The 17912-nt window shown below is 48.5% G+C and overlaps 1 long non-coding RNA gene and 1 other non-coding gene across 3 annotated transcripts in view; both read left to right on the top strand.

Moving 5' to 3' along the window:
• Nucleotides 1–5540: 5540 nt before the first annotated feature.
• Nucleotides 5541–17912, top strand: part of LOC115937280 (uncharacterized) — a 29227-nt gene continuing 16855 nt past the window's right edge. The window contains exons 1-4 of one of the 2 annotated variants that reach the window (XR_014146338.1): nt 5541–5857; nt 6526–6616; nt 7378–7683; nt 10662–11633. This is a non-coding gene — a long non-coding RNA (uncharacterized LOC115937280). Of the gene's footprint in view, nt 5858–6525; nt 6617–7377; nt 7684–10661; nt 11634–17912 lie in introns of those variants that run through there. The other variant, XR_014146339.1, reaches the window with a different exon arrangement.
• Nucleotides 9265–9337, top strand: TRNAV-UAC (transfer RNA valine (anticodon UAC)). Its single transcript has one exon. It is a non-coding gene; the product is annotated as a tRNA-Val (tRNA).

Raw genomic sequence — 17912 nt, 5'->3', positions numbered from 1 at the left:
ATGGTCCCAGGGTCCTGGGATCGAGCCTCGCATCGGGCTCCCTGCTCCGCGGGAAGCCTGCTTCTCTGTCTCCCACTCCCCCTGCCTGGATTCCCTGTCTCGCTGTGCCTCTCTCTGTCAAATAAATAAATAAAATCTTTAAAAACAACAACAGCAACAACACAAAGTTACTATCTTGGAGTTCTGGATGTCGGAAGACTAAATTGAAGATGTTGACAGGGCTGGTTCCTTCTGGAGACTTTGGGAGAGAACCCGTCTTCTTGCCCTTTTCAGCTCCTAGAGGCCGCCCACATTCCTCGGCTCGTGACCCTTTCCTGCCACCACTCCACCCTCTTGCTTCTGTCCTCACATTGCCTCCTGCCTCCCTCTTATAAAGACTCTTAGAATTACACTGGGCTCAGCTGAGTAGTTCAGGATACTCTGGTCATCTCAAAATGCTTAACTTAATCAAAAGTGCAAAGTCTCATTACCCAGTAACATCCCATATACGCAGGTTCAAGGTGTTAGGACACAGACATCTTTGGGGGGTCATTATTCAGCTTACCACATACCTTATATAAAATAACCATCCCAACTTACCCCCCTGCCGTCCCTCTTCGATTCTTCCCCTTGGCACTGTTCCCCATCAGACAATGAATATTATCTGTTGGTTTATAACTTTTTGTCTCCCCCACACCCCAATCCCTGCATGCCTTAGAGTGTAAACCCCACAAGGCAGAGCAAAGCATCCCCCGTGGCATCATAGTGTATGGCGTGTGAATGTTCTCAGTAAATATTTGTTAAAGCAATAAATTTAGCCTCTTATCTTACGAGGGAAGTGTGGTGCAAAATAGTAAACAATAAGATAAGAGTCATAAAAATGTATTTGGAAGATTCAGTGGAAACACAGTCATTCTGCCGGAGAGGGAGCACCAAGAGGGCTGCATGGAGGAGGAAACTGAGCAGGACCAGCCACAGGGCAGGGCTTGCCAGAAGGGACCGGGAGAAGGAACAGAGCTCAGCTCGGTGGGACAGATCTTGGGATGGTTAAGCAAGCCCAGGGATCCTACAGAAATGGTGTAGCCAGGCAAGAGGGTCCAGGCAGACCGTCTGAGTCTTCAGATCAGCAAAACCAGGAAGAAAGGGTCAGGGGCACATGCCCACAAACCACACCAGAGTCTGAGTCAGAATGGTGACGTATCCCGAGATGCTTTTACAAGGATAGGAGCTGGGGGTGTAGGTAAAGCAGGAGGAAGCAGGCAGGAAGCAGGTTCTCCTTGGGTTGGGTGGTGACAGCCTTCCTCAAGGTGGCCCCCAGCAATGGCGGGAATGGGTTCTGATGGCCAAACCCAGAGTGGGTGTTGGCGGTGCCAGCTCTGGCCCCCCACATTCTCCTGGCATGGGAGGAGAGAGGGAAGGAGGGGGTGGCAGGAAGGATGCACAGCAGCATGGCTCCCTAACGGTTCCCCAGGTGGCCTTCGAAGCTGGTTGCAGGGGTTCCTTCAGCGAAAGATTTTGCTAAGAACAGCGTGAAGTGGTCGAAGGTATGACTGCCTTCATGAAGAGCCTGGGTAAGTTCTGTGCTGTCTCTAAACCTCCTCAGCCTCCTCCTCTGTAGAATGGGGATAAGAACAGTACCTACTTCTTAAGTTGATTGTGAGGGCTAAGTGAAGACGTAGGTCAAGTCTCTTTGGGGCAGTCACACAATAAACCTGGAGTCTAGTTCTTTATCCCGGAATGGGATGCATCAGAGAGTGGGGTGGGGGGTGACCAACCAATCATCTTCTCTTCCCTCACCCAACACCTGAGATCGCAACACTCAGGGCTTCCCCAGGGGCCCTTTGTGGACAGGATCTCTCTGATCGGCCTTCTTGAAATGCCCATTTAAATTGCACCCCCTCCACCTCTAGAGTTCTCGATCCAAACTGCCACTGCTCGGAACCTTCCCCCACCACCCGCGGTGGGAATGGATTTCCAGCCATTTGTCCCTTCCAGCTTCAGTCGCAAGTCTGTATGGCTCTTCTCTGCCCAGCTCCAACGTGGGGATCTGTGGCCCATCCTTGGCCCTGGGGGAGAGGACAAAGGAAGGCCACCAGGTTCGAGGGGCCGGGGAGAAGCTGGCACGGAGAGGCCTGAGGGTGCTCCGGGTCTGCTCTGTCTCTGGCAGCAAGGGCCAAGGCCAGTTGTATCTAAATTAAATAAATGTACGTGTCACTCAGCACACCACAGGCAGGGAGGGAATGTGAATCTCTATGGCATTAGGTCTAGAATCAAGAACATGAAAATACACTGTAGGCTCTAGGGTAATGTAAAAAGATGGACTTTTACTGCTCACCCTGGGATTTCTCCACCTATAGAAGCTTCGCCTTACATGAAGTTAGGGACTCATTTCCCCTTACAGATAATTTACAAAAATATCAAGACAGAGACCAGCTTCTAGATAACCTTTCTCTGGTCATCTGTAAAGTATTGACCCAATACTGTTCCCCCAAATCAGTTCATCCTAAGGACACAGCCTTTCCTGGGAGTTGGTGCTCATGGCTTTGGTGCAGTTACAAGCCACGGGGTCACATTTCGACTCGGCCTCATGGAAATGTTATGCTTGGGTTTGTCACGGGCTCCACAGTGGGGGGCAGGAGGCCACAGGCACCAGGATAAACTGCAGACTTCCTCTCCACAAGGCTGGGAGAAGCTGGGGGTAGGCTGCCCGGCACGCCAGTCCCCATAGGAAGGCCACAAGAAACAAAGAAGTCTGAAAACAGATCCCCGAAGAGGCTTCTTCCTTTGGGGACATCTGACAAGAGCCTAGAGGTACCCTTGCTACTCTGTAAGGTGTGGTAAAGGGAGTGTGTAAAACCAAGAGGGTCTTATTTCAATGTGGGCTAACGATTTCGTGTGGGATTGCTAATATGGGAACTATTTTGTTCTCCCTGAGCCACGATGAATGTATTTCTAGGTCACCATGTAGGTTTGGGAAGACATGGTCACTCTACAGGGAGCGGAGGGAGCAAGGGACACTGCACAGAGGAGGAGATACTGAAACTCCTCTGTCCTATGCTCCTATGTCCCACCAGGAAGGCTCATGTCTGCCCCAGTCCCCAGGCCAATGCAGGCATGATGAAGGACTTGTGAGCGCCTCTCTCATCCCAGGATCACCTTGTGCCACTGAGGTCCCATGTGACTCCCTGAGTCTCCTTCCCTGCCCTGTCCTGAAACCACTGCCCCTGGAGAAGCCTTCTAGATGGCTCCACGGCCCCTCAGTCATGGCTTCCAGATATTTCCTCCCTTTCTTGGCCCATGCTGCCCAAGTCCACAGCCTGGGCTCTCCCTTGGTCCTACCCTCACGTGCTACTCAGTTGTCCTGCCCTCCAGCCTAGGCCTCCTCTAGGGCTGGAGATCTACCTTAAGCCCCAGTGCATGGTAAGTTTTCTGCTCCTTACTTTTGGTTTCTTTCCCAACATATCCTAGGGGATGGCTCTCTGCCCCAAGTTCCCTGTCGTCATGCCGTGTTCACCTGCTGAGACTCTGGGCTCCATGGTGATGACCTCTTGCGGGCTGGTGCTTGAGACTTTCAGAGATTAAGGGCTCCTCATCATCATCTCCCAAAGCAGACTTTGCCACCAAATCAGTTGAACTCGTGCTTGTCCTATCTTAGTGGACAAGCCTTATGCCATCGTATTGGTCAGGGTTCTTCAGAGAAACAGAATATATACATACATGCACACCTGTACATACATGTGTATGTGTTTCTCTCCTGTTAGTTCTGTGATATATATTTTATATAGATAGATATAGACCGAGAGATAGAGAGATTTTAATAAATTGGCTCAAGCAGGTTGTGTGGCAGGCTGGAATTCCACGGAAGGGCTGATGTTGCAGTCTGGAGTCTGAAATCCGTAGGCTGGAAAATCAGGCAGGGTGTCTACATTGCAGTCCTGAGGAGAATTCCCTCTTCTTCAGGAAACCTCAGTATTGGCTCTTAAGGCCTTCAACTGATTGGACGAGGCCCACCCACATGACAGAGGGCAATCAACTCAAAGTCTACTGATTTGAATGTTAGTCACATCTAAAACATACCTTTAGGGCAGCATCTAGACCAGTGTTTGTCCAAGCAACTGGGTAGGATGGCCTAGCCGACTTCTAAGTTCCCTCTCCTTCTCCCCGGGGCCTCCCCAGACCATGATGCTTCTATCAGTTATGATGCTTTCAAATGCAAAGTCACAAGGAAGCCTATTCAAATAGGCTCAAACTACAAAGGGAACTCATTGGCTCTTGGAACTGAAAAATCCACAGGCAGACCAGCTCTGAGTTTGACTCACTTCAGGTTTGAGACCACGTCTCTCTGGGTCTCTCGGCTCTACCTTCCCTGTGTTGATGTAATCTTCAGGCAGGGTTCCCTTGAGATTGTGACATGGTTGACACACTTCTTTATTCACATCCAAGAGGAAAGAGAGCGGGACATTCCTCCCAGAACCGGGGTGGGGGTGGGGTGGAAAGAGCACCAAGCTTCTCTCTGGTTGGCTCAGTCCTGACGTCATCACGGGGCCAAGGGAATATTCTGTTCTGATTGGCTTAGGTCTACCTCGCTCTATCCAATCCCAGGGCCGAGGGAGGGGGTTTGCCCTGCCTGCCATCTAGTTAGGGACCTTTCCTGGAGCCTGGGGTAGAATCAATCCCAGCAAAACCAGGGCTGAGGGGTGGGATGCTGGGAGCACCCTGCAGGGTCACAGGAACCAGCCCTCATCCCAGGAGAGGACAGCTTCTGGGAAGGAGGGGTCTCCCTGCCTTGGCGTCCGGGCAGAGCTGGTCCAGCATGGAGGGGCGCGGTGGAGACGGGCCAATGTGCGTGTCTTCAGACTTCTTTGCTCCGAATCGGTCTGCCTGTCTGCCATTGAGGGAGCGATGACCAGAACTGAACTCATAGCAGTCAGCTATACAACTGTTAGGACATGGGCAGAACTGTGGGATGTCCCTGGGAGCCACCAGCTGCTGAGGAGAGTGACTCACGCCCTGCTGACAGGGATGGCATGGCCCAGACAGAGAATGCAGGAAGAAGGTGGCTTGAAGACATGTTGGGACAGCCCAGGTGAGGGGGCTGCCTCTGAGATTTTGATCTGTAATTTTTTTTTTTTTAAGTAGGCTCCACACCCAGCTTGGAGCCCAACACGGGGCTTGAACTCACGACCCTGAGATCAAGACCTGAGCTGAGATCAAGGGTCAGATGCAACCAACTGAACCACCCAGGTGCCCCTGTAATTTGTTTTGATAAAACGAAACAAAACAAAACCTGAAGTGGCAGGACTTATATCTTCACAAACTATGAAATGCCTCTTTCGTTCCTCCCTCTGTCTGTACCACTTCCCTCTCTACCAAGATGCCACTGTAATTACTCGCACAGGCATGTCACACAGCATGCCAGGGGAGGGATCGGCTGCACCCTTGCCGAGAAGTCCACCCATCCTTCCTGTGCAGTGTTCTCCTCATACGGGTGTACGGGGCGTGCCTGTTGGCCAGCCCAGTTTGGCCATGTGCACTTGGCCCTCCCATCAGCCACTGGGCGACGAGAATCTTCCCCTGCTTGAGCAGCTGAAGGAAGCGGCATACCACCAGTGGGACCTGAGACTTCAGGAGAAAAAAATCAGCAGAGTTGTGCCTGGATATCATCCCGGGCTAGGGAGAGACACCCTGGGGGCAAAACGTCGCTGGAATCAGACGAGGGTGCTGCCTACAGAAACAGGCACAGCTTTCTAAGTTGTGCCACAAAAACAAGCTGCTGAACACTCACGCAGTAATGCTGTGTGATTTACAAGGCCTTTTGCTTCTCTCAGGTCTTTGAAACAAAAGCATCAGAAACCCTTTTGCAGAACAGAAAACTGAGGTAAGGAAAAGTCGCACCTTGCCGAAAGTTACTCGGTGAAGCCCCCATTGAAATCCAGACCCTCTAACCCTAAATCCCATCTTCTTTTACCACTGGTGCTCAGCGTTTCAGGGTAACACTTTTGGGGGCCCTGCCAGTGCAGGGAATATTAGTTAAGATGTGCCATGGAAAGGATTAAACAAATCCCACCAAACCCTTTGCTTACCCACGGGTTCATTCTCATTCTTCATGCTTAGTTTGCTAATGTAGGAGTCACATGTTCCTGTTGTCTTTATTCTCCCGGTTTAATCAGGAAAACGAGCCAGAAGAGCTGAAATGATTAGCTGGGGATCATTAGAAGAGGAAAGAATTTATATTCGCAGTGACTGTATTTCTAGTCCATTGATTAGGCAATTTTGCTTTTATGAATCAATTGTGGTGATTGCTATGCTGAATAAAATATGGAATTGCTATCGCAAAGAAAACATAAATTATTAGCTTTAAAACACATAGTGTCTCTGCATGGAACTATGTATCCTATGGTCTATTTCTCATTTCCTCTCCCAGAATTCCACCTGGGTTTCTCAGGGAGCTCTCCCATAGGTTCCTTGGCTCTACTGTGGCTTAGAGCAGCACGAGCCAACAAGGTGCAACATTATTATTTAGCTTCCACTGATCATCCCTTGTAGGTGGCCAGTGGTGTTCAAAGGCAATGCAGAGTGCTGTAGGGGGGAGATCAGTACCCACGCACATCTTGACTCTGCAACTTCAATCCAGAAGGTAAGGTGATTTTTAGAAATATATATATGTATATATATAATCACCTTTGGCGATTCTAATAACAAATGCACCAACAATCTCAGCTCCTATTAATATGTTGAATTTTTTTCATAGGCGATACAGAGGTCATTTCCTAAATCGCCCATTTCCCACTGATCCATCTCCGTGGATTGCCTCTTGCTAGAGCAAATATGATCATGCCCAATGAATATAATGAATAATTATGGAACTTTATTTCATAAGAGGGTGTTTTAAAAGCCAGATAATCACTTTTAAGAGGATACAAGAAAATGGAATAGGACAGAATAGAGGTGGAAGGAAGAGGAGAAAACAGAGAAGAAATAGCAATAGATCAAGTGCTTTAAGACTAAAACCTTGCAAGGCTGTTGTTCAGGCGTGAAGAACAAAGAAGGAGGTATGTGGCTTCAGCGGCATGGGATTTTTGTGGATTCTAGGTACCAGAAGCTTCATGAATGAATTCGTTTGACAAACGATACATGAAGGCACTGAGGATTCTAGATTGTTATAATTTTTTTAAGATCTAGCAGTCTCATAGCACACCGTAAAAGGACTGGCCCACGAGAGAGAGAGAGAGAGCTGATGACCATGAAGGAAAAGAGGAAGGAGAAGGAGAGAGAACAAGCAGAAATGAAAATATGTAGCAGCAGCTAGTGCCAACAAAATCCCCAGGGCAAGCCCTTTCTTCCCCAAAGAAGACATGTCGCCTACTTCTTAATTAACACGTTCCTATTTTTTCTCAGCACAGATCAATCCTGAGCACCAGCTTCCGTAAGTTCCTCCCTCCCAAGGTACTGTGAGGAACACAAGATAAATAAGATTCAGACCCTATTCTCAAAGAACTTAGAATCTATTTGGAAATTTCAAGCAATGCACCCTGAATTATGGATCTGCTCTAAGACAGCATTCAAGCAGGTGCAGAGGTGCCTGGTCCACACTCTGGGGGTGCAGTTCCAAGAAGAGAATGGGCCACACAAGGGTGGAAGGGACTAGGAGGGTTTCATGCCGAAGATGGACACCAGCGAGGCCTAAGAGGAGGCACAGCAGAGGTGAGGCAAGAGGACCTCAGGCAGAGCAGAAATTAGCATCAAGTGTTTTGGGATCAAGAAGAAAAATCTGTGACTTCTGTCACTGCAGGTTAATTATTGGGGGGTAATGGGGAATCAAACTTGACTAAATGGGGGAAGGTAGGACTTCCAAGGGCCCAGAGACTCAAGCATAGGGAGGCACCTGGAGTCCAGGGGTGGCCGTAAGGAAGCCAGCCCTGGCCCGGGTACTGATGGAGAACAGAACCAGGGGCCCGGGAGTTAAGGCCATGGACAGGCTGTCACATTACTCCCCTTCTGCGGAACTGGACCAGGATGGCTTCTAGGAAGGAGAAGGAGCTAGGAGAGAATTTCAAAGAGATTTGTTGGTAAGCTTTGGAGACAGATCTGATTTCGGGCAGGGGTAAGAAGAGGGCGTGGAAGATGACTCCATGGCTGCGAATATGTCTCAATTCTGCAAACTGGAGCAGGGTTTGTCTTGGCAGATGACAAATGCCTAGATAAGAGAATAAGAATGACTTGATGTGAGACTGGGACACACCTTGGGGCAAAAATCAGAGCTGCCTCGTCCTCCCCAATCCCCGGGCGTTAGACAGGGATTCGAGGAGATGATGCAAAAGCACCTCTGGCGAGAAGCGGGCCAGGCGGCTGAGGTACCAGGTAGGGCTGAGGATCCGTGTTTGCACCTGTGTGGCACAGACCCTGCTGCTTGTCTGGCTCCGCCGCCGTGGCCCCCATTCAAGGAGCACGACCCGCTCACTCGCTGTGCTGGCTCCGGGCTCTGGGGAGGCTCTCGGTCTCCCCGGGAAGGCAGAGATGAGCAGACTGGGGGATCTGAAATAGGAGCAATCAATCCAAGGAAAGCATCAGAGATAGCCTCTTTGGGTGTTTACTGGGGGATGCTGTGTTGAATTGGCATCGATGAAGGGGCAGTAAAGATTTCAGGGCACTGATCTTTCTTCAGAAATTCTTGGCAGGAGCAGAAGGTGGCATGATTTAGGGTGAGAAGTTTGTGTCTCAAAGTTCGACATATAAGAGTCTAGGGCTGTGGTCACAGCAGCTTGAGGAAGTTAACCAGGGTAGCCCCTGGGAGGCTAGGCTGCAGAGTACAGCAGTCCCCCTTATCCAGGGGGATGCTTCCAACACCCGCAGGGGATGCCTGAAACCGGGGATAGTACCCAACCCTGTGTATGCTATGTTTTTTTCCTATCCATACATACTTATGATAAATACATACTTCATTTATAAATCAGGCACAGTAAGAGATGAACAACAATAATAATAAAATAGGACAACTATAAGCATATACTGTAATAAAAGTTATGTGAATGTGATCCCTTTCTCGAAACATTTTATTGTACTTCTTGTGATGACGGGAGATGATAAGATGCCTATGAGATGAGATGAAGTGACATGAGTGACGTGGGCTTGTGACCTGGCATCAGGCCACTGACGTTGTGTCAGGAAGATCATTTACTTCCCCACCAATTGGCCGCATGCAGGTAATAAACTAGGGAAAGTGAAATCATGGATAAGGGGGACTGTTTGTTGTACATGCTTTTTAAAGCCAGGGCTGACTGTTCAGGTTCTGTGGTGTAGTGGTTAGCACATCTGCCTTACATGCAGAAGCTCCTGGGTTTGATTCCCAGGGGAACCACAAAGTTGCCTTAGTTCCCATTTAAGTGGGAGGGTGAAATTGAGCAAAAGAAAACAGGCTTATTTTCTATCTTTACCAGTCAGGATCCTTTTACTTACTTTTATTTATTTATTTTTAAAGATTTTATTTATTCATTTGAGAGAGAGAGAGAGAGCACGAGCGGGGAGAGGGGTAGAGGGAGAGGGACAAGCAGCTTCCCCACCAGCAGGGGAGCCCCACTCCGGCCCAAGACCAGGACCCTGAGACCATGACCCGAGCCGAAGTCAGATGCTCAACCGATTGAGCCACCCAGATGCCCCCAGAATCCTTTTAAATACTCTTTCCTGGGTGTGTACAAACGTCCTGAAATGCAGGTATTCTTTTTATCAATTTATGGCACAGAGAATAAGCTGAAATCTCACACCGAAGGTCCCCAGGTCCAGGCCCAGATATTCCTGATTTCTGTCCAGCAGGGCTGCAGGGCACTGAGAGCATGGAGCAGAGCAGGAGTCCAGGAGCCCACTCCTCCAGGGCCAGTCCTGGGGTCTGTACGGTACCATGACCTTTTTTCTCGGAGGCTCCCCTGACTTCACCCCTAAGATAGCATGAGTCCTGGCTGCATTGTGCTGTGCTTGAGAGGTATGGGAAAGGAAGAAGTTTAGCCAAGTCAGGAATAGCCTAGGTTTTGATATCAAGAAGTCTGGGTTCCAATTCCGCCTCCACAATGTCACTAGCTGTGTGATCTTGGACGGGCTCTCTTCTAAGCTTCTGTTCCCGTGTGTGGACTGGACATAAGAATAGCACAGTCCCATAGGAAGTCTGTGCACATTGAATGAGATGATCTGTGGAAAGTGCTTGCTGGCACCGTGTCCACTACCTAGTAGGCACTCAACGTGTGCTCCTTGGTCCCTGGTATCGGAGTGCAGCTGTATCCAGGTTCTGCGGGAGCGCTAGGGCTAAGCAATGCTGCCTGCACCCTTCTCTGCTTCTCTCCCCTGGCCACTGACTCAAATACCAGCCACTGAAACACTAAACCTCATTAACAGGTGTAGTCACCTCTGAGTTACCTCCACAGTGCAGCGTGAACCCCACTCAGCCCCCCACTGCTTTGTTCTCTGGCTCGTTTTCTGGTTAATCCAACAACTTGAACAAAAGTGTTCCCTCCCACCCCGTTCCCCCCCACCTCTCCACCCCACGTACGACCCACCAAAAGATGGGGAGTTGGGATCATGGCAGCCCAGAGGTAAATCCTGTCCAAGGAGCCCTATAGGAGAGCCCACAAAAGAAAGAGTCTCTTTGCCAAAGAAGATTTTTTGTTTTTATTTATTTACCTTTTTGCTTACAGGCTCAGAATTCAAACAGAGGATGCTGAATGGCCAGAACCTTGGCCCACCCCCGAGTACCCAGGGCATGTGGCCAGCACCAGGAGTTCAAGTTTCTGCCCAGTAGGCTTGTAATCTGAACTTTCTATTTCTAAAATCCCAGTTCTTAGTAGCCAGCACACATTCTGAGCCACGGAGTTCTGAGAATTATTGCACTTGTCAGCTGCTAGGTCACATGTCCCTCAGCCTGGTCCCTTCTACTGGTATAATAGTACTCATGTTAGAGCCATGAATTTCACTGTCACATGAAAATTGGCATCCCTTATAATACCACCCAAGGCTTGCCATAATCACCCAGAAATACACCGTCAGGACTGTCATAATTAATCAATTTTCGGGATCCCTCAGGGTCTCCAAATACAATGACTGGTAGCAAATTAATAAATACTTTGGATCATCCCATTTAACTTCATCAAGGCACTGACCCCATGATGAAAATTTAGCTTAATTAGGATAATATCTCATATTTAAAGAGTGCCTCAAAGCAAAGAAGCCCCCAGATTCCATCTCTTAATTTTCAAAGCTACAGCACATATCACTTAGAGCCAACTTTCAGTGAACAGGTATGTTTGTCCCCATTTTACGGATGAGAAGAGCTTCCTGCCCACTGACCTTTACAGAGCTAGGGGCTGGGGAGGTGAGCCCAAAGCTTGGGTTTCCCCCTTCGGGGTTGACTTTATTTGTTTTAATTTATGTTTATGGACGATCAGCAGCACAAAAATATATACAGAATGATTTGTGTGTGTGTGTGTGTGTGTACCTATTTCGTGAATAGGGTATCCTGTGTACACTGCGAGGCTGTAAATAGATGTCAGTAGTGAAAGGCTGGAGTGGACAAATATAGAATGTAGCTTGTGCTCAGCAATGCCGCACACCCCCACAGAGCCCCATGCTGGTATGTTAACTGGTCTGTTTGGAAGCTTTTTTTCTTTCTTCTTCTTCTTCTTCTTTTTTTTTTTTTTTTGGTTTAGTTGCATGATAGTACAAAGAGCCTTGTGTTATGGTCTCAACACTACTATTTATACCCTGTGACCCATTAAGCACTGATTCCTTGGTTGGGGTTCTCCCAACATCTCGAGAAAAAAAAAAAAGAAAGAAGGAAAAAATAGCCTGACTGGAAAAAAAAAAAAAAAAAAGGCAGTTCTCATTTACAATACTTGAGTCAAGAATTTGGAAACATGACCCTAGCCAAAGCCTTCAGAGGTCTCATATCAAATGTTGTTATTTTTGGGTGGCTTGAAAATAAGGCTGGTTGAGGCGTGGGCACCCGAGTGGCTGTCGCAGGAAGCAGGAGCTAGGGTGGGCCCAGGGCTCTGTCCAGAGCTGTCCCCATGTGGGGCGGGGACAGCCAGCTGCCGGGGGCTGGCCCCAGGCCTCACAAGAGGAATTGGCAACTTGGCCAGAGGAGAACTTCACCTTCCCTGGGTTGACCTCCCTCCCCTGCAGAGCGGTGTCTGACCTCAACCTTCCCCCTAGCTCTCCCAAAGGCAACCAGGCACTCTTTTCCTCCTAAACACGCTAGGAAATGAACCCCAGTTAAGTCTGACACCCCACCCCTTCTCCAGGGGACTTCGTTTTATTTAAACAGGCAGTATTTCTCCTGAAAGTGAATTTCCTCTCCCCACCAGCCCGTTTGGGAAACGTGCCCGCTGGAGGTATTTTTACGCTCTGTCTGCAGTGGGTGAAAGGGAACCCTGGCTTTAGCCATTCGCCGGGAATGCACCCCACTGTGGTGTGTCAACCTCAGAACTGAGGCACTGCCCATGTTTGGGAACGCAGCTCACTCGGCCTGTACCGCTGCATCTCCCTTCCAACTCAGCATGACCAGCGTGTGCGCGTGTGCGCGCGCGCATGCGCACGCGCGCGCGCAGCCACGCAAGCACGCACACATTTGGCTCAGAGACCAGATGGTTACCTGCTGTGTCACGGACGTTTTGTACACATTTTGGAAAATTACTCCGGCGGAGCCTGGGGGAGATGTATGGGCTCCTCTTCTGCAAAAACAATGCGGAAAAATATCAAGTAAACTTTCCGGAGCACACACTGGAGGAAGAGACAGGAAGCCTAACCTCTAGGCTTTGCATTAGTCACGTGCCTTCAGAGTTACCTTCGAGGAAAAGGTCTTTAAAATGTTTAGACTCGATTCCTCTTTGTAAGGAAGTCGATGTTTAGCTGCCCAGGAACCCTGTAAAATAGAAGATTGTCCATTCTCGGCCCAAGCGTTAGGTTTTCGCGCCTCCGAGACTGCTCCCTGGCCACACGCGTCCTGAGTGTGTGTGCGCCCACCGGCCCTTCCTATGGAAATTCTACTTGTCCTTTCACCCAACTCAAATCCTGCCTTCTCCGCACAACTTTCCACTTGCCCCATCGTAAAGACAGGTGCCAACACAAGCCAGAGGCAGCGTCCCACATTCCAGAGAGTGCGTGAGGTTGCGGAGAGAGAAAACAAGAGGGGTGGTGAGAGCTGGGTTGGAAAAGCCACAAACCTGAATTTCAGATGTTCTTGTCAGCCACATGAAGAGGTTTTTCTTGAATGGAGAGACAATGGGAAGCTGTGATTTTATGTATAAGGGTGAGTCGATGTTGCTTGTGTCCAAGTGATGTAACTAACAGCCGGGAAGTGTTTGTGGGTGCATAAACGAATATTTATCGAGTAACTGTTGTGCAGGGCTCTGAAAACCTCTGTGGCAGTGTTAATTCATGCTCTGTCTTTAACATTTGGAAGCTGGTGTGGTCTGAATGTGCGTCCCCCCGCCAAATTCATATGTTGATTCCCTAGCCCCCAACGTGATGGTATTTGGAGGTGGGCTCCTTGGAAGGGATTAGGTTCAGATGACATCTTGAGGGTGAGGCCCCAAGGGTGAGGCGGGATTAGTGTCCTCGTAAGAAGAGTGAGCGAGACCAGAGCTCGCTCGAATTCTCTCGCTCTCTCTCGCTCTCCGTGCCACATGAAGACGCACTACGAGGGCAGCCATCTGCAAGTCAGGAATTAGGCTCTCACCCCAAACCGAATCTGCCGGCACCTTGACTTTTTTTTTTAAAAGATTTTATTTATTTATTTGACAGAGACACAGCGAGAGAAGGAACACAAGCAGGGGGAGTGGGAGAGGGAGAAGCAGGCTCCCTGCGGAGCAGGGAGCTGGATGCGGGGCTTGATCCCAGGACACTGGGATCATGACCTGAGCCGAAGGCAGACGCTTAACCGACTGAGCCACCCAGGCGCCCCTCTTTCAGCTGATTCTTGATGCTCTGTGTTTAGTTTGGAGAGTACAGCTCTCATATACAAGAGATTGGCACCTTATAAATTGTTTCTTCAAAGACTATGGGAAGAAGAAACTCACTGTTTTTATTTCCATCTAGAACAAATGTACTTGAATTCTTCCTGCACGTGGCAAAAAAATAGAGTATGTTCTATGAAAGGTTATATGAAATATGTTGTCCGTATATATAATTTCCGATGGAAGGAAGACTTATAAATCTTCATCTGTGCCTCTCTTGCCTAATAACTTACAATGCCAAGCGTTGGTTTCCACCCAAGGTAATAGAAAGTCAGAGGGCCAAAAGGAAGGAAAGATCACAGGCATTCTTTATAACACCTGTGTGATGAGGAATGCCCAGGACAGTGTCTGGGCATTCTGGAGACCCAGGTGAGACTCCCAACTTGGGTACTTCTGCCACTTCTTGTCACCGAGAAGGGCTGGAGGCATGCAAGAGCTGTGTAGGCTTGGTCAAAACTCCGACATCGTTTTTATTCCTTTCTGAAATGTGTGTATTGTCTCAAGTTTAATTATGTAGGTAGAGGGGAGGCTGACCTGAGCACAAAGAAAACTTCCTTCTCTCAAAACAAAACAAAACAAGCAACAACAACAAAACAACCCCACACAAAAAATGCAAGTCTCTGCCGCCCCCAAGGATCCTTCCCTCAGCAGGACTAGAGGGGACTGGATTTCCTGCCCCTCGTGCCCCTGGCAGAGTCCAGGGCCCTTGAAGGCCTTCCTCTGTTGAGAGGCCATCTGCGGGCTCAGGAGGCAAAGGACGGGAAGCGATTTGGTTTTCTCAGCCCGAAAGCGAAGGCACATCCTGCTCAGATGAGGCTACCAGGAAGGCATCCCTTCAAACTTGTTTGCTCAGGCCCAGGACCTCCATGGTTGTGTGCACGTGCTCGGCCACCACTCCCGGTCCCCTGGCCACTCCTCCACGGAAGCTCATGCCTACCTACTCCTCTCTCCTCCGCCTCCCTGTCTGCCTGTCCCCTCCACAAAGCCTCCCACCGGGACTCTCCGCTCCCACAGATGATCACTGTCCTCGTGACTGAGGACAGCGATGCACCTGCAACACTCACATGTAATTCTGGATGATGTGTGCAAAACCAGCTAAGTAACACGGTCCACTCTTAACCTTACTCAGAAAAACACTGGGCTTGCCTTCCCAGAGCTCTGTTGGCCAGAGCTTTTCAACCTTCTGTGTGCCTGTCTGTCACCTGGGGAACCTGTTAAAAATCCAGATTCTGAGTCAGTAGGTCTGTGGTGGGGCAAGGGTGGGGGGAATCTGCATTTCCCACAAGCTTCCGGGCGATCCCAGGACCACGCTCTCAGTGGGAAGGGGTGGACCTCAAGCTCCTCCAGGCCACCGCCATGTCTAATGTGACTCTGGGTCCTCGGTGTTGGGGACAGTAGCTGGCACACAGTGGGTTTTTGGATGGAAGGAAGGAAAGGGGGAAGAATGGGAAGAGACAGCAGAGATTTTGATTTTTCCATTGACTAAGTCTTTCCTGTTCTTGACACTTACCACTGGGTGGGGGCTCTTGATCTTAAAACCCAAGACAGGCTCAGGTGAAGCAGATGTGTAATGCAGGCTTGCGGTGGGGCTTTTTTTTTTTTTTTTAAGATTTTATTTATTTGACAGAGAGAGACACAGCGAGAGAGGGAATACAAGCAGGGGGAGTGGGAGAGGGAGAAGCAGGCTTCCCGCCGAGCAGGGAGCCCGATGCGGGTCTCGATCCCAGGACCCTGGGACCATGACCCGAGCCAAAGGCAGACGCTTAATGACTGAGCCACCCAGGTGCCCCTCACGGCGGGGCTTTTTAAAGAGAGCTTCATCCCAGCTTCTGAGGGGTTCTTCCTAGCTACTCACAGATTTTTTTTTTTAAAGATTTTATTTATTTATTTATTTGAGACAGAGAGAATGAGAGACAGAGAGCATGAGAGGGAGGAGGGTCAGAGGGAGAAGCAGACTCCCCGCCGAGCAGGGAGCCCGATGCGGGACTCGATCCCGGGACTCCAGGATCATGACCTGAGCCGAAGGCAGTCGCTTAACCAACTGAGCCACCCAGGCGCCCTACTCACAGATGTTTTTATGGCCCTCAAGGCTCGCTCCCAATCTGGCACATCCCTATGAGGATGCCAGAATTCCCTCAAAGGCCTGGGAGCTATGACGTGCCCAGAGGTACTGGTCACTAGAGAGAGGAGGCGTTCTGATCACAAGCTGCTTTTATCTGGAGCTCGCTGACCAAGTGGTGCGGTTCCATGTCCCTGGGGAGCATTTGATGGACAGCATTGCCTTTAGAAAGTGATAGAACTTTTCTGTTGGCAGAGTTTGTATTAAAACCTCAAGACCCTCGGTCGTTTTCATCTCTGCTCCTCCTAATTTATAAGACAAAGCCTAAAGTACTTGATCTGTAAAATGCATCTTGCCAACAGCAGGCAGACTTACGGAGAGCCTCCTCGGCCAGGGTAGCTTTCATCTTGAAGAATGCACAGAGCCAGGGAGATAGGCATGTCATGCAAATGATTAGGTGGTAGCACAGATCATACGAAATTGGGCCAAAATCCCTCGTCATTATTTGCAGGAAAAAAAAAATGCATTCTAAACAAATAATACGTTTTCAGTATGAAACTAACCTAATCCCAAACCATTTTAAAAACAGGATAAAAGAAAATAAAAGAAAAAAAAATCACTCTAGTACATTAATAACCACCGTTAAATACAACCACCATTAGCATTTAGTGGTAAGTTTCTGTCTTTTTCTTTTCCTGTGTGTCTGTTTTCATGCGTATACTAATTTTTACCTAATTCTGACATATGGTATGTGTAATTTTATGTGCTTTTTTTTTTTCACTTACCTTTGTATCTGTTTTAAGTGTTTTCCATGTTTTGGTAACCTTCATTACCAATATTCTCACTTCCTGTATGTTAGTCCATCGAATGCTTATAGCAGTGTTTATTAATTCAGTTCTTAATGCAGCGAAATGTATTAAGCATTTCAGCTGTTTCAAAAGTTTTACAAATACAGTGGTGGCAAAAATGTAATTTATCAAGTGTCTGCACATGGCATACGGCGTGTTTAGATTATTTAATGAGCTTGAAATCCATAACAGATGTATTGATGCGCAGGTAGTTTTAAAGAGGTATATAACAGGTGACACAATTAAAGCATTTATCAGAGGATCTCTAGGAAGTAAACAAGGAACAGACGTGGCCTGTGAGCCTTTGCCACGGAGAGGGGGAGGGAAGGCGGGGAAGCGGGAAGTGGCAGGGATGGTTGCAGAGAGATTTGGAGTCCCAGAGGCCAGGGTGAGGGACCGCTCATCCGGTCATCACTGTGGCCATGAGCCAGTAACTTCCCTCCCTGCATCCCAGCCTCCCCGTCTAAATCAGAACGGTGCCTACCTCCAAAGGCCTGTGGCGAGGATGAAGGACATACATGAAGGCACTTAGTAGGGTGCCTGTCCAGGTGTAGCTACTCAATAAAGTTAGAAAACACTGTTGGGTCAGCAGCCATAGAAGTCGGAGAGCTGCCTACTCCCATCCTTCCCAGGCCTGGTGCTCTTGTACCATATGTCTAGTTATTTTAAAGTTATAAGTCAAGCCAATAAACCATTTAAAAATTGTTCTGTCCTCCCCCTTGATATGCCTTCACAACACAAAATAGAAAAGTATTTGTAGAGCTATATTTTTTCTATGACTAAATATTAGCAAAATATCAAAGGGGGAGGAATCTGATCCTTTGCAAGTCTGTCTGGGATGTTGTTTGGCAAGCAATGTTTGGATGAGTAATAAGAATAAAGACATGAATTTACAAATGATTATATATTTATTTTTAAAGATTAATTTTCTTGCCTTCATTTCGGCAAAATCATTAATTATATTCTTATAATCAAGATTGTCACAATCTGTGTTCCTTTGATAGCAATAATCTAACAGATTAAAAATAA

This window comes from Leptonychotes weddellii, chromosome 6, assembly GCF_054177405.1.
Source record: "Leptonychotes weddellii isolate Sample4059 chromosome 6, ASM5417740v2, whole genome shotgun sequence".
Lineage (NCBI taxonomy): Eukaryota > Metazoa > Chordata > Mammalia > Carnivora > Phocidae > Leptonychotes > Leptonychotes weddellii.
This window is presented reverse-complemented; position numbering and strand designations above follow the sequence as displayed.